This window comes from Heterocephalus glaber, unplaced genomic scaffold, assembly GCF_053883595.1.
Source record: "Heterocephalus glaber isolate CG9 unplaced genomic scaffold, H.glaber_assembly_v1.0 deba00000347, whole genome shotgun sequence".
Classification (NCBI taxonomy): Eukaryota; Metazoa; Chordata; class Mammalia; order Rodentia; family Bathyergidae; genus Heterocephalus; species Heterocephalus glaber.
In genome coordinates, this window is record NW_028258143.1 from 41,519,120 (window position 1) to 41,532,195 (window position 13,076).

At 36.1% G+C, this 13,076-nt stretch overlaps 1 protein-coding gene across 4 annotated transcripts in view; it reads left to right on the plus strand.

The window, feature by feature from the left end:
• Window positions 1-6,252: 6,252 nt before the first annotated feature.
• Window positions 6,253-13,076, plus strand: part of Psmd14 (proteasome 26S subunit, non-ATPase 14) — a 92,830-nt gene continuing 86,006 nt past the window's right edge. For 2 of the 4 annotated variants that reach the window (XM_004835871.4, XM_004835872.4), the window contains exon 1: window positions 6,364-6,571. The gene's annotated coding sequence lies outside the window, so the exon portion shown is untranslated. Of the gene's footprint in view, window positions 6,572-13,076 lie in introns of all 4 variants that reach the window. The other 2 variants (XM_013076154.3, XM_021265657.2) reach the window with 2 other exon arrangements.

A 13,076-nucleotide genomic window follows, 5' to 3' on the forward strand; every position in this document is an offset into this window, starting at 1 on the left:
TTTCCATACATATCTTTAAAATTCAAATGGCAATATAGTTCTTTTTTAATATTCATAATTGTGAAGCTGAGTGAGCTGAAAATTTACTATTACAACTTCTTGTTAGACATATAGTTAGAGTTTGTATTTGAAAAAAGTTGTCCTTTGAACTCTTTACAAATAGGGGGAGATTTTATAATAAAGTTGATGCATTTTAAGGTTGTAAACACATAGGCTGTAATGCTACTTGCCAGTCATTTATTCATTTAATAAACTTGCCTGATTCAAAGAATACCAAGTAAGCAGGAAAATTGCTGACACAATGTACATTACACATTTAGTAATGTGAAATTTTGGCAATTTATAGTTCTAAGAAACATATTAAACATCTAATAACTCTGTGTATTACATTGTTCTTCAAAACTATATTGGGGCTAACCTCAAAAATCAGTGCTTTAAGCACTACCATCTAATATTCATTTCAGATATGTAGCCACATAAATTTTACAAATTTTGTTGTTGTTGGTTTTTAAGGAGTTATATGTGGATTTGAAATGTTCCTGATCTTTTTAAGTATTCTTTGTAAGGAAAGTACTTAGATATTGCCAACATTCAACGTTATGTTTTAGTACCTACTGTGATCAGACAATACTTTCTTCTTTTAAGAAACTTGAAGTTTAGGTGACAAGACAGACAAGTAATCAAGGATTATAGAGTAGGATCATGGGATAGGATTACACAAATGTATATCATTTGACTCATCCCTCCCCAAAGTGTGGGGTGCAATGTGGGGATAAAAGATGAAAGGAAGGACAGGAGATAGTAGAAACAAGTTTGAAGATTCTAAGGCATAAGAGACATGATTTAACTGCAAATATTTTAGTATGGCTGAAGGAAAGGAGGAAACTAAGAAATTTGAGGGGTTTTTCTTTTCAATCAGCTTTATGAGTATAAATCATATTCAATGAAGTGCACCCATTTTTAGTGTATAGTTTGATGAATTTTGACAAACCACTATCAATAAAGATGTAGAACATTTATAAAAACACAAAAAGTTCTTTCATGCAACTCTGCAGTTGATTTTCCTACTTAACTCCACTATGAACCACCAAGAAAACAACTGATCCACTTTCTGTCACTATATTGATTTAGTTTTTTGGACTTTCATTAAAGTGGTATTTTACATTATGTACTTTGTTTTTTCTAAGTACTTTTATTGGTACATTTTAGATGTACAATTGGTTTACATTTATCATTGGGTGTTTGTACCTGTACATGATGTATCTTGGTTCTTATTTTTTCCCCATTACCTGTACTCTTTTGCATCTAATTCATTTCCTCAGCATGATGTTTTCAAAATTCATACATGTTATTGCATATATCAGTAGTTTCCTTTTTTTTGTAGGGTACTGTTATTCAGTAGACAGACCACACTTTATCCATTCACCAGCTGACAAACATTTGGATTGACTACAGTTTACTTTTAGCTTTTACTAGTAAAGTTGAAGTATTATATCCAAGTCCAAGTGTGAACATATGTATATATATTTAGTAATATATATACATGTATATATATTTGGTAGTTTATGTTAAGTGCTAGAACAATTTCTAAAGTGATTATTGCAGTTCAGTTATTGTTTCCATTTATACTTTTCCCATCCTCTTTTTTTTGGTACCAGGAATCGAACTTGGGACCTTGTGCTTGCAAAGCAGGCGGCAGAACCACTGAGCTAAATCCCCAGCCCTACTTTTCCCATCCTTTCACTTTCAACTTACTTGTGTCTTTGAATCTAAAATGTATCTCTTGTGGACAGAATATAGTTGGGGCTTTTTGGGGTTTTTTCTGTTTTTGCCAATTTCTGCCCTATAGTCTTACAGAGTTTATCCCATTCATATTTAATGTAGTTATTGATAAGGTGAGATTTACATTTTTCATTTTGCTATTTGTTTCTTTTCTTCCTTCACATCTTCTGGTAAAAAGTACAAGCTTCATCCCAAGGGTAGCTATTTGTTTTCTTTATGTCATATTTTTTCTCTATTCCTTCATTACTGCTGGCTTTTATTATGTCAAATACATTTTTTTAGTATTTTAATTCTCTTGTTTTTATCATTTTCTGAATACAGTGATAATGTTATCAAACTCAATTCATTCTAAATTCTTGTTCAAACACCAAAAAGTTCAAAAACTGAACATATTTTCCCATAAGAAATAATGGAAAACCAAATAATTGATTCTGGGGCCCATAAATTAAACAAGCACTATATGTTGTCTTGGTAAGAGTGACACTTAAAAGGGCTGGGGATTTAGCTCAGTGGCACTGCACCTGCCTTGCAAGCGAAAGGTCCTGAGTTAGCTCGCCGCTACTGGAAGAAAAAGAAGAGTGGCGCTTAGACTGAAGTGTCATTCCTTTGTGTCCAAGCAGATTTTTTTGAGTAGTGGAAACTTTAAGTTCAGAGCCATTTAACAAGCTAAGTATCACTGTATTTTCTTAGTGCTTGTTCTGAGGATTATGATTAAAAAGTAACAACAATCTAGTATGGATTAATACAATGTAATTTCAATAGCATATAAAAACTTTAGTACAATATACTTCATCTCCTTCATTCTTCTGTTATTGTCATAAAAATTACATTTTTATGTATAATATTCCCACCCTTTATGTTATTTTATGCAATTGTCTTTTAAATAAAATAGGAGAAAAATTGAGTTGCAAATAAAAATAATTTTTATGATCTTTATATTTACTTACGTAGTTATTTTTACAGATTTTCTTTATTTCTTCATGTGGACTTGTCCTTTTATTTCTGCCTGAACTACTCCCTTCATTGTTTCCTGTACAGAAAATTTCCTAGTTACAAATTCTCTTTATTGTTATTTATACATATATTTTGGGAAAACATCAGTATCCCTTTCATTTTTGTTTTTTTTGTTGTTGTTTTGTTTTGGCACCGGGGATCAAAGGGGATCAAACTCGGGACCTTCCTCTTGTGAGGCAGTCAGCCGGACCACTGAGCTAAATCCCGGCCCCTCCCTTTCATTTTTGATTTTGGGTTTTTTGTTTTTGTTTTTTGGGGGTTTTTTGGTACTGGGATCGAACTCGGGTCCTTGTGCTTGCGCAGCAGGCAGCAAAACCACTGAGCTAAATCCCCAGCCCTTTCATTTTTGAAGCACAGTATTGCTAGAGGTAGAACTGTTGTTTGGTAATACTGTTCTTTCAGCATTTTAAGGAGTCATTCCACTACTTTCCAACTTTTATAGCTTCCGCTCTAAATCTTATTGAGGCTTGTGAGATGATTATCTTCTCTCTTCCCAATTTCAAGATTTTTTGTCTTTATCTTTCAACAGGTTGATTATAGTGTCTAGGTGTGGATTTCTTGTGTTTATCCTACTCAGCATTTGTTAGAGTTCTTGGGTGTGCAGATTAATGGCTTTCATCAAATTTAGGAAGTTTGAGGGCCCATTGTTTCTTCAAGTATTGTGTCTGGCCCATTCTCTTTTCCCTTTCCTTCTTGAGACTCCCATCATGAAGAGTTAGTATGCTTGATTGTATCCCTCAGGTCCCTGAGTCTCTGTTCATATTTCTTCTGTTTTTTTATCTATTCCTCAAATTGGATGAATATCAGCTGACTTGTATTGAAATTTGCAGATTCTTTTTCTGCCTGCTCAAATCTACTATTGAACTCATTTAAGTTTTTCATTTTCGTTATTAAACCTTTCAACACCAGAATTGTTCAGGTTTGTACAAATAATTTCTCTTTTAATTTCTTTGATGAAACATCTTTTTCATATTTTCCTTTTTTTTTTTTTTTTTTGCAATGCTGTGATAGAACCCAGGACCTTGTGTACCTGAGGCAAGCACTCTACCACTGAGCCACATCCCTGGTCCCATCTAGTTCCTTAGACAATATTTCTGTTAGCTTTGTGAACATATTTTAAATATTTAATTCAATGTTTTAATCTAGTAAATCCAGTATGTAGGCATCCTCAGGGGGTAGTTTCGATTGATTTTTTTTTTTTCTTGTGCAAGTAGAGATTGAAATCCAGGTCTTTGCACTGAACTACATCCCCAGCCCTTAAAAAAAAAATTGTTTTTAAAAAATTTTGAGACAGGGTGTCATTAAGTTTCCCAGGCTGGGCTCAAACTTCAGATCCCCCTGTTTCAGCTTCCCTGGTACTGGAATTACAGGCTTTCATCAACAAGCCCAGCTCTATTGGTGATTTTTGTCTTGAGTTTGGACCATATGTTCTTGTTTCTTTCATGTAGTATACCTTATTTTGAAAACTAGACATTTAAATAATATAATGTGACAACTCTGGAAATCAGATTCTACTCTTGCAAAGTTTTTGTTTTTCTGTTTGTTACAGTAGCTGCTGGTTTAGTGACTTTTCTTAACTCATTTCAAAATAAAGTCTGTATTCTTTATGATGTGTGACTACTGAAGATTTTTCTCAGTTTCTTAGTAGTTGGTTAATGATTGGGCAGAAGTTTCCAAAACATCTTCAATCAGTAAGTCTCACAGTCTTTGCTGAGGGGCTTATATATATGGGGCATGCCTTCAACAGTCAGCAGGCAGTTTAAAATTTACAGCTCTGTCTTAGCCTGCACTTCCTACTTGAAGAGCCTCAAGGTCAGTCAGAGGTGATCTCTTAGGACTTTCTCAGGTCTTTCTTGAATATTCACATAGCCATAGGCATGTGCACACCCTAAGCATGCATGCTACCTTCTAAAATCATAGGAATTTGCCAGACTTTTTCAAAACCTGGATGAAATCTCATGCCTCAGCTATATAGTATGGCTAGAACAAAGAAAGGGTTGTCCAAACAAAATTGTGAGGTCTTTTACCTTTCTAATGAATGTTATGAGGAATCACTTGTGGAATTTTAAGAAGGGACATGACTATATTTGTATTGCACAAAAAATTTTGCCAATGACATGAAGAATTAAGGATGGTCAGACTAGAGGCAGGGAGAACAAGGAGATTCATGTAAGATTATAAGAAAAACAAAAACAAAAACTGAGGAACGTATGAATTAAGGCCAAAGGCTGAAGTGGAGAGACTGGAAGTAGAGGAGTGGTAAATTGAAAACAGCTATTTTGAAGATTAGATACTTGATGGCTTCTACAGTGATTAATTAGGAAACCAAAGGGGAAGTGTAATAGGTGGGTGTCTACTCTCAGGTTACTGATTAGGTATATTAGTTGGAGGATGGGATTATTCACTAAAAAGTAAATAGAGAAGGCATAGGCTGGGGAGGAAATATAAAGACATGTATCCAGGGCCGGGGATTTAGCTCAGTGGTTCCGCCGCCTGCCAAGCAAGTACAAGGTCCCGAGTTTGATCGCCGGTACAAAAAAAAACAAACAGTTCCATTATTTAAAAAAAAAAAAAAAAAAAAGTCATGTATCCAATACTGTATAACTAATCTTACCTATGAATAAAATAATCTATGTAGTTTTAGAGATATGAATATCCGAGGTATTCTATGTAATTGTGTAACTCACATCACACTTTTGGATCTACTTGTAATTGTTCCTCATCCTCCATCCACAAGGTTCTCCATCTTTCTTGATTGAGGAATTTATCTATCTATCTATGTATCTATCGATTTTTAAATTTAATTTATTTATGACAAGCAGGCTTGAACTTCCGATCTCCTGTCTCAGCTTCCTAGACTACTGAGATTACAAGCATGTACCACACACCAAGCTTGCTTGAAAAAAGCTTTTAAGATGTTTGTCATTTGGAACATATTTGAGAACGTTTATTAGTAAAACATGGTGGTGCCCTAGACCTACAACGTAACATAAACTTGTCAATAGTCATTTCTTGGTCAGTTTTACTAATTGAAAAACTAGCAGAGCACATAATGGGTAAAATATGGTTATCTGGAAAAACGTGATTGAATTACCCTTCAAACCGTGTAAACTAAGCTGAGGTTAAAGGTGGTTTGAACATTTGTGAAAAACGTTATCCAATCTTTGAAATCCAATCCTTGCAAAGCAATAAAGACAAAGTGGGTAAATGGCCTAAGGAAAAGAGTGTTTTACTTTAATCACATCGCCCCTTTTTCTACATCTGCTTCTCAGCTCTGACCAAGTTATGTCTAGTTCAAGCGAAACTACTGATTTTTGAGGAAAGTGAATGAAAAGCAAAACTAAACGCGTTCTAGGTTCGGCGATACTACGAGTTCCATTTGAAAGCCAGTCACCTCCCTGTCTGGAGAAGCGCGGACAAGGCCAGAGAAAAAGGAGGACACCAGGACCCCGGGACCCCAACTTCCGCCCTCTCCTCAGCGGAGAAAGCTGCGGCTGACAGCTCCACCCGCCCTAAGGGCTCCGTCGGGAACGCCCGCCCGACGCCCGCGCCGTCTCCTATTGGCCGTCGAGGGAACGGAAGCCGAAGCAGAGTAGTGAACCCGGAAGTGCTTCGCTGCGGAGGCCCAGGCCACTCTTTTTGAATGGAATCGGGCTGATTCATCGCAGGTTCGCGGAGCTGCAGCTGGACCGAGTCTGAGCCGCTGTCACCGCCGCCACCAAGTCACCGCAGAGCAAGACAAGGGTCCAGACCACTCCCTCCCGCCCGCCTTCAGGTGAGGCCCAGAAAGCAGGCCCGGGAGGTCGGGGAGGCAGCCGCGCTAGGCCGCGGCCAGACCCGTACTTGCCTGAGTCACGCTGCCGGGCGGAGGTGCCTCCGGAGGCTAGGGACCCTAAGGGAGGAGCCCAGATCCCTTCACATGCTTCGCTGGCTCCCCGGGGTCTCTGGCAGGGTTAGGTCTAGATTTGGCCTCCTTTCTCTGTCCGTTTCTGCTTAGTCGAATTCATATCTTGCCAGCCCCTTCTCCGTATACAGGGAGAACGCTTGTTTATGGCTTGTTTATGTTTGTCTGCCCCATCAAAATTGTTGCTGCTGTGTTGAGAAACTTCAAAGCACTCAGGGAAAACTCGGGATAGAGAATAAAATTAACTTTCCCTTAGAGTGCATGTCTGCTGTATCACTTACCGATCTTACAGGTTTTGACCCTTTTTCCCCTCAGTGTTAGTTTTTCAGCTCCCTTCAAAAGATAAATCCTCGGGGTTGTAATATTTTTCAAAGCAAAGTCTAGTTATCCCTACTCTATTAACTTATTTTCAGTGTTGTCCTAATTGAGTAGTTGTTAGTGAATTGATTACATTTCCTGTTTTCAGTAAAGTAGAAATTAGATGTTGTGTCTTACCGCTTGGAACTTAGTTTCCTAGGAATTTAGCTCAGTTTCTTTTAAAAGAATAATGTGTACATTTCGAAGGAGTCTATATTTAGTAGCTGAATGAGAAATTCTCGAAATTAAAACTATTACCAAACGTTAGTAAAGATTTCATGGGAAAGGAAGAGGCTTTAGAAATTTAGTTCTACTGTGGAAATTATTCAACTCAAAAAAGTATGTCCTTAGTGACGCTGACTTAATGTGTGTATAGCACATACTGTTGTAATAAACCTAACACAGTTTTGGTGGAGATGATTAATATAGTGGTGACCTTATTGTCATGAAAGGCTACCAGGTGGTTCATTTAAAGTTTGTATGTTTTAAACAAATTGCACGGGTTATTGTGCATTTATAGAGAGTAAGATATATAGTAGCCCAGAATTAACTACAGCTAAAGGGTGTTTAGTGAATGTTGTCTTCAGTTTGTCGTAAAACAAAAGTTAAATCTTGCAAGGGAAGCAAGTTTTGAAGTCCTCATCTTTCATTGTAGCTTCACCTGTTGAATTTAAATAGCCCACCTCCCCCACCCCCGCGCGCGCTTATTAAATAATACATCGTCATTCTCTACAGCTGGATTTTTAACCTCTCTGACATGGGCTTATCCTATTTTTATATTTGCCATATAAATGTTGTACTTAGTATTTATGTTCAGAACTACTTGTTTGAAAATCAGTAACAAAAATCAAATTGTGCCTTTTTATTGTTGGGTTTCATTATTAAAAGTCTATCCCGAAAGCCTTACTGGAATACTCATATGTTGCTTATGAACTTGTCATAAATCTTTGTTGCACTCATTTAACATTTCATATTATGCTTTGTGATATTTTAGTGTCCTCATCTGTTAAATGAGAGAATTAAATTGAGTAATCTTCCAGTTCTAAGATAACAATAACAGTAGCAACATTTATTGAGTGCCTAGGATGTTCCAGGCATTATGTAAAATACTTTGGATTTATTCTGACAACAGATTTGCAAGGTAGGCATTTTATTTTATTTTATTTATATTTTTGGTACTGGGGATATCGAACTCGGATCTTGCACTTGTGAGGCAGGCGCTGGAACCACTGAGCTAAATCCCCGGCCCAAGGTAGGCATTTTATTGATCAGATCTAGAATCTAGAGGCAAGTAACTTGTCAATAACATAATGAGTAGGTGATGAGGCCTAGATTCAAGTCTGGAATGACTGCTTCTAGAATTTTTCCTACTGTGCTATCTGGTTTTTACACTGCTATCGTTTCACATTACGTATTTTTTATGGATTTCTCTTAACCCCCCCACCCCCTTCAATGCAAGCCACTAAATTTCTTGGGTGCACAAGGCAGTACTCAGTGCTTTACTTGAATGCTGTAATTAGGAGACAATACAATATTTATAATTCCATCCTCACCCTTGTCAACTGGGGTAAAAATTTTGCTTTCAAAATCCTGTTTATTTAATTAAGATTGATGTTAATTCTTCCCAGTTATTCCACTGCAAAAGGTCCTTAAGAGAATGAAAGACTTTCCTAATTACTTTCTACAAGTCAGAGAACAGAAGAATTAGAAATATAGTGAGATCACATTATGGAGTAGTTTAAAAAGAGGATTTAATATTTGTCTGAGAAGTACTAGTATTTAACTACAGAATGGATTCAGGAATAAAAAATAACCAGTGAACTAGGAAATACGATAGGCCTGAACAGCTAAGGCTATTATGATTTTGTAAATTGTAGGGATGCTTGTATCCCAGGTAAAAAGTTTGAAAAGGTGAAAAATCCAAATGTAGATTTACTTTTTAGTTATCCATTGTTCTACACATTGTCTAAACATTTGAGAACTGATTTATTTAAATTCAACATGAAAATGATCTAATATTAAGTTTTAATATTAGGTTTTAATCAGAGAGACTAAAAAAGTGAGTCATCAGTCTTTCAAAGTACTGATACTTTTTTGGTACTATTTTTGAACATAACATATTAGGTATAAACTTTGTTCACACTGGTAGATAATGTTTTAAGTATAATTAATCATAAAGAGCTTTTGATTCCTCAGATTTTTGATAGGTATAAAAAAGTTTAAATTTATAGATTTTTGGATTATTATTTCTAAGAGTTGAAAGTGTTTTCTTTTATGTTGTGATGTAACACTTAAACTTTGTGAATTTCACCAAATGTCCAACTGTGAGAAAGAATGTATTGGTATTGAATGTATTGTATTGGTAGCTATGCTTATAAGATGATGATACAGAAGACAGCAGCGAGCATTCAACGTTTATTTTATTCCAGAGGTTATCTGGCATGTTTTTCTATGTCCATTGTCTTTTTTAATCTTCTAAACAGCTCTATGAGCTAGATGGTATTATTAGTCCCGTTTTGCAGATGAAGAAACAGGCTGAGAAATGTAATTGACTCCCAACCTCTCACATTAGCTTTGTAGCTAATAAATGTTAGAATAAAATTTTTTTTTGAGATAAGATCTCACTATGTAGTTTAGGCTGGCCTCAAACTGGCTATGTAGCCCAAGATGGACTTGAACTTGATCCTCCTGCCTCAGCCTCTGGAGTACTAGTATTACAGATGTGTGCCATCATGCCCAGCAAGTGTGGGCATTTACTATGACCTTCCCTTCCCTCCCCTCCCCTCCCCTCCCCTCCCCTCCCCTTCCCTTCCCTTCCCTCCCCTTCCCTTTGGCAGTACTGGGGATTGAACCAAGGGCTTTTGCACTGAACTATATCCCTAATCCCTTTTTAGTTTTTTACTTAGGGATAAGATCTCCTTAAGTTGTCCAGGCTGGGCTCAAACTTGTCGATACTCCTCCCTTAGCCTCTCAGAGGGTGCACTATGCCTGGCTAACTTGGCACTCTTAACTGCAGAGTCAAGGCACTTAACCATCATATACCAGGACAAATACTCATCATCATTTATCATCTGGGTTCAGTGGGCCTCATACTTTTATATGCACTTATAGGTCCTTTTACAAATAACTTGCATAAGTAAAAATAAGGGATAGTGAAAAAGTTATATTAGAAATAGTCATAAAGCTTATACATAGCAAATCCAAATGTTTGTTTATTTTCCTGGTTTTCAGGGTACTGTATATGTAGCTGAAATGGACAACATCCTTTGAGTGTAGTTAACCGTTCATCAGTTATCATGTGTGAACCTGGAACATATCTGTCTTGTAAAGATCAATTCTGTATTTCAAATATATCTCTAGGGGTTGGGAGTGTAGCTTAGTGGTAGAGTGCTTGCAAAGCGTGTGTAAGCCCTAGCACCATTAAAAGAGGAAAAAAAAAGCATGACTATATCTCTTAATAGACCTCAGTTTATTTCTTCTGGTTCTTCTTGTACTTGCTATACTTTGTGTATGGGGTGGGAAGTGTTTAAAATTTACATCATATAAAATTTACCATTGTAACCATTGTTGGTATGCAGTTCAGGGGCACTAAGTACATTGATATTATTGAATCACTGTCAGCACCACCACCACCATACATCTCCAGAGCTTGCCCCATCTTCCCAATTCCAATACTTTTGAGAATGCTGATAGTTCGTAATTTTGTTGAAAGAAGATAGCTATCATTTTTGTTCCATAGTTGTAAGTTTCATTTTTTCAATTTATAAAAACCAGTTAGAATTAGTTCAGTAGATTTTTTCATTTTTATATTATGTTTTCTTTCATTCACCTTTGTTTACACTCCAGCATTTGTCTACATATGAACTGTACCAGCGTGATAAAAGAGCAAAGAATACCTGATATATGTCTCTTTAGCAAGATAGGTACTTATTGCAAAATAGTGTATGATAGCATTATTAAATAACTTACTAAGACTGTCACTTCTTTTTTGTGTTAGAAATATTCACTCTTGAAGACCTTTGTTAATTTATTGGAGAGAAATTAAATAATAAAATAAAATTAATCATTGTAAAGTGTGTTGTTCAGTGTCATTTAGTCCATTCACAGTGTAGTATAATCACTACTTCAGTCTAGCTCCAGAACATTTCCATCATTCCAAGATAAAAACTCTTATCCAATAGTTTTTCTATTTTTCTCCCCTCTCTCAACCCCTGGTGATCACCAGTCTGGATTTTGTCCATATGGATTGACTATTTCATATAGATAGAAATTGCCAAATATGTGACTTTTTATGCCTGGCTTCTTTCACATAATGTTTTGAAGTTCAGCCACCTTGTAAAATATATCAGTACTAATTGCTTTACATAGCTGAATAATAGTCCATAAATTCTATCTGTACATACATGGAGTGATCAAACTATACAGTGAATCTTTAAATTTAAAGTATTTATTATAATAAAAAACACATTGCCATCATTTTGCATCAAAATACTCTCCTCACTTTGAAAACACTTACCAGATTGTTCTTGCCTCTTTCTAAAGCATTTCTGGAAGTCTTTTTGTCTCTACAAGATGTGATCAAATATTTGGTGAATGCAGCTACCAAGTCCAATCCAACAGAAAGGCAGGCTCCTAAAACCATTATTCACTGTATTGGGCCCTGTGCTATTTTTCACTCTTCCCCAAAGTTGAAGTGAGCATGAAGGCAAATGTTTTGAATCAGTTCAGAGCATCAAGGCAGCTACCACAGTGCAGCTAAAGACACAAAAGAAGGCTTCCAGAACTATTTCAGAAAGTGGCAAGAAAGATGGAATAAGAGTATCCCAAGAGAAGGTGAATGTTTTTAGGAATTTATGGCAATGTGCCTTTTACCGTAATAAATTTAAAAAATTTAAACATGAACCGTGTTTTTTGACCACATCATACATGCATATATATATGTGTATTCTACATATATACACAAACACAGACCCTATTAAAATCTGTTTTCCATCCATCCTTTGGTCGGTATTTGGATTGTCTCCACCTTTTGCCTGATGTGAATAGTGATATAGGTGTGCATGTACATGTAGTTATTTTAATGACCTGTTTTAAATTATTTGGGATATATTCCTAGGAGTAGAATTGGTGGGTCATACAGTAATTCTGTTTAAATTTTTGAGGAACCTTCAAGCTGTTTCCAGTACTTACAGTTTGAGGTTTTGTTTTCATTCAGTTGAAAGTGATTTTACCCTTTAGGGAACATTTGGCAATATTTGGAGACTTTTTTATTGTCATGACTGTGTAAGTACTTACTGGGATGTAGTGTGTAGAGGCCCAGGTGTTTAGTTTTTTTTTTGTTTTTTTTTTAAGGATGCTATTAAACATCCTATAATGCACAAGAGTCTCCTTCCCCCAGCAAAAACTTACTACTTCTGAGTCAGTGGTACCAAAGTTAAACTTGATGGCATGTACCATAAATTTTATTGTCATTGTTAGAGACTAGAGTATTTCCTGTTTCTTTGCATTCACCTCGTAGTTCCCTAATTGTGAGACTTTTTCTGTTAGTTTTCCTCCCTTTGGTATTATGGGTGGAAAATGAAAAATTCTGAATTCTCAAGGGGGTCCAATGAAAGTTTCTAAACAGAAAGAGCACAGGGGCCGGGGGTTTAGCTCAGTGGTTTCATCGCCTGCTGCGCAAGCGCAAGGACCCGAGCTCGATCCCTGGTACCAAAAAAAAAAGAAGAAGAATACAATGATGATGCCTCTAGTTTTTTTATATCTGCTTTGAAAGATCAATCAGTACTTTGGGCAACAATAAAAACTGAAGGATTATGTAGCTGTTATAAGTTGTTTGACTATTGCATTGTTTTATATACAATTCTTACAATTTTATTTTCTTGTTACATTTGGGGGGAGCTATAGTTGTGAAAAATTAGTAAGTGATGAACTAATTCACTAAGATCACTAAGATCCCATAAGACATCACATATTTGTAATAATGTATAAATAACATTATTAATTGCATGAGTTCTGGTCT